At 44.8% G+C, this 2,706-nt stretch overlaps 1 long non-coding RNA gene across 8 annotated transcripts in view; it reads right to left on the bottom strand.

The window, feature by feature from the left end:
* LOC108446335 overlaps window positions 1-2,706 on the bottom strand; it is a 129,580-nt gene that overhangs the window by 107,149 nt on the left and 19,725 nt on the right. The window lies entirely within an intron of this gene.

Genomic DNA, 2,706 nt, shown 5'->3' with positions numbered 1-2,706 from the left:
AGAGCGTGGTGCAGCTGCCTGAACGGCACAGGGAAACGCGAGGGTGCTTTCTGATTTTAACAGCTGGGGAACACAGGGTGGCACAATGGGTTGATCAGAGGCCGAAACTGGCACCTTAACCACAAAACAAAAATAATGTATTGGCTAGAAAAAGGTCCCCTTTTGGGGGGGAAAAAACCAAATAGACTATGTTTGATATGACCAAGTGCAGACACTTGCAAGAGAGATGAAGCGAGAGGGGTAGGCAAGGCAAGTGATTATTTTGAAGCATAAAGAACATGCATGAACAGGGTGAGATTGGCATTTGCCAGGGCCAGAATTAGCAGTGTTGTAACAGTGATTGGGGAGCACGGTAATGACAGCCTGGGCAAGCATGTGAGCCAGGAGAGGGGACAGAAATGGCAAAATATTAGAGAGACTACAAAGAAACAAGTGGCCAGAGTTCGACGCTGCCTGGAGGCATGAACCTCGAGACAGGAGTGAAAGATAACATCCACAGGTCTGAGTGACAGGCAGGATCATAATACTGTCCATGTTGCCTGAGAGATCTAGGCGGAAAAGTCTTGTCTGAGGCATGTAGAGTGTTAGCTGATAGCTGTTTTTCTTCAAGGGGACATTGTTGGGGGACAGGAACACCACAGAAGTGGGACTCTCATGGTGTAAGCAGGTGGTCTCTGTGGCACCAGCACAGGGGCAGAAACTGAATTCAGGTTTTCAGGGAAAACTACCAAGAGATATGGAGCATAAAATTAAGGGACAATGACCAAAAGTGAATCCCTTTAAGCCCCAAAGAAACATTAGGACCTGTTCTGAACTCTGCTCTCCTTACATAGTAATAAACTGCTCCCTCCTGGGAAAGCCCGTATCTAGTGCTTGGAAAAGTACTTCCAGGAAAGCAGTTGTGTTCTCCCCAGCCTCTATGCCCTTCCTTTTCAGATGAAATTAAGCAATGGAAAACAGGACAACTTCTCCAGCAAACATGATTTTACAGCACAAGCCTCATCACTCATCCTTCTGCAGTTATTATAATAAGAGTATTTTTGTTGTTTTAAATGGGGAAAACAAACAAAGGAATCCATTCCGCAATACATGCCCCTCTCCCTCACCCACAGAAACACTCCTAAAACACAAGGTTTGGAGCTTGTGGCTTGAGAACTCCCTTTCATGTCAGTACCCACAGTGTAGCCTTGGCAGGGCAAAGTGCCTGAACCAGTGCCCACTCTGCTGTCACCCCAAATTTCCTCCTCCTGCCCTTTTCCTAAACATTGCCTCACCCTCAAAAAGTCCCCCATGGAGAAACAAGCCCAAATTCAACGTTGGCTTTACATAAATTAAAAAGAGTATTTGTCTGATCCCTCAGCCACCATCAATCAGCTCTTTCTGAGGCTGCAGGAGTCTCACTGATGTACAAGAAGCAATTCTGAGGTTGGTGCTGGAGGCGGATGTTGCAGGTGCCAAAACAGACATGGTGTGGTACCTGCAATTACCAGCTACCTGGTGCTCCAACTCTTGCAACGTTTTGGCAACAGACACCGTGTCCAGTTCCACTTCAAAGCTGCCTCTGTGCTTTCAGAATCACGGTTAAGTGCTCTCTTTAATTACTATGTGTTTGCAGTACGTTTTCATCATCATCATTAAAGGATTGAACACAACCTACTGAGATGCAGAAGTGTAAACACAAGCAATAATTATTCCAACCTCTTTGCTGGTTTCAGGTAATGATCACGTTATATATTTAAAGCTACTCCTTGGTTTATATGGTCTGTTTTAGGATCATGTTATCCTGGGTGTTTCTAGTTAAGGCCAACAAAAGGTTAAGGTCTGTAGGGGAGGGGGAAGCCTGTTTTAAAATTATTTTAAAGGCTTTTAGCTATTTAAAGTCAATGCCTGTGACCTGTTAAGAATCAGCAAAGATGAAGACATCTGCTTTATGCTATTCCAGAGTAAACAGCTCTGCTACAGAACTAGAAGACAAAGTTGGAATTTGAGTTTAATTTATGGTAGACACGACACTGGAATTTCTCAGTGTGGAAACGGTGATGTTAGTTTTAATCAAACTAACACGGGTTAGAAGCACTCCAACACAGCAGCCCAACGCTCACAGATGTGTTAATATTTGCCCTAGTTTTCAAAAAAACAAGTGGGAGAGGAAGGGAAGAGCTTGTCATTAAGGCATGGCTTTGAAAGGGCCTCTAAGGCCATCGGTCAGTCCCCCCTGACCAAGCCTCCCACACAATAACTGCATCCTTTGCTCTCCTCCTCAACCCCATCCCCCATAAGCAAAGTAGAGGAGGTACAGCTTTTCCCATTTAATTTTGTAGCTGCTGCTCACTTTTTTGGCCACTCAGCTGACAAGGCCAGACTGTGCAAAGACAAATAATCCATGCTCAGAGCTCACCTTCAGCTCACCTGCCTGCCATCACAGCCACGTGCAGTCACCCCAAACATCCGCATTTCCTTCTTCTGGGACTGTCCCAAATTCTACCATTTCAAATCTGACTCATTTGTCCTTCAGCAGCCTCCCAAATCCTTAAAACAAGGCTTGAGGGATTAAACACATGAAAAGGCAGCCAAGTGCTTTCTGATGGATGATAAATATGCGTATACATCACTTAATGCACAGCAAGGATGAATTTGAGACAGATTAGCTGCTTTTCCTTTAAAAGTTACATAAAAGACCTCACATTTGCCACGGATGCAAGCAGG

This window comes from Corvus brachyrhynchos, unplaced genomic scaffold (assembly GCF_000691975.1).
Source record: "Corvus brachyrhynchos isolate BGI_N302 unplaced genomic scaffold, ASM69197v1 scaffold10, whole genome shotgun sequence".
In the NCBI taxonomy this organism is placed as follows: domain Eukaryota; kingdom Metazoa; phylum Chordata; class Aves; order Passeriformes; family Corvidae; genus Corvus; species Corvus brachyrhynchos.
This window is presented reverse-complemented; position numbering and strand designations above follow the sequence as displayed.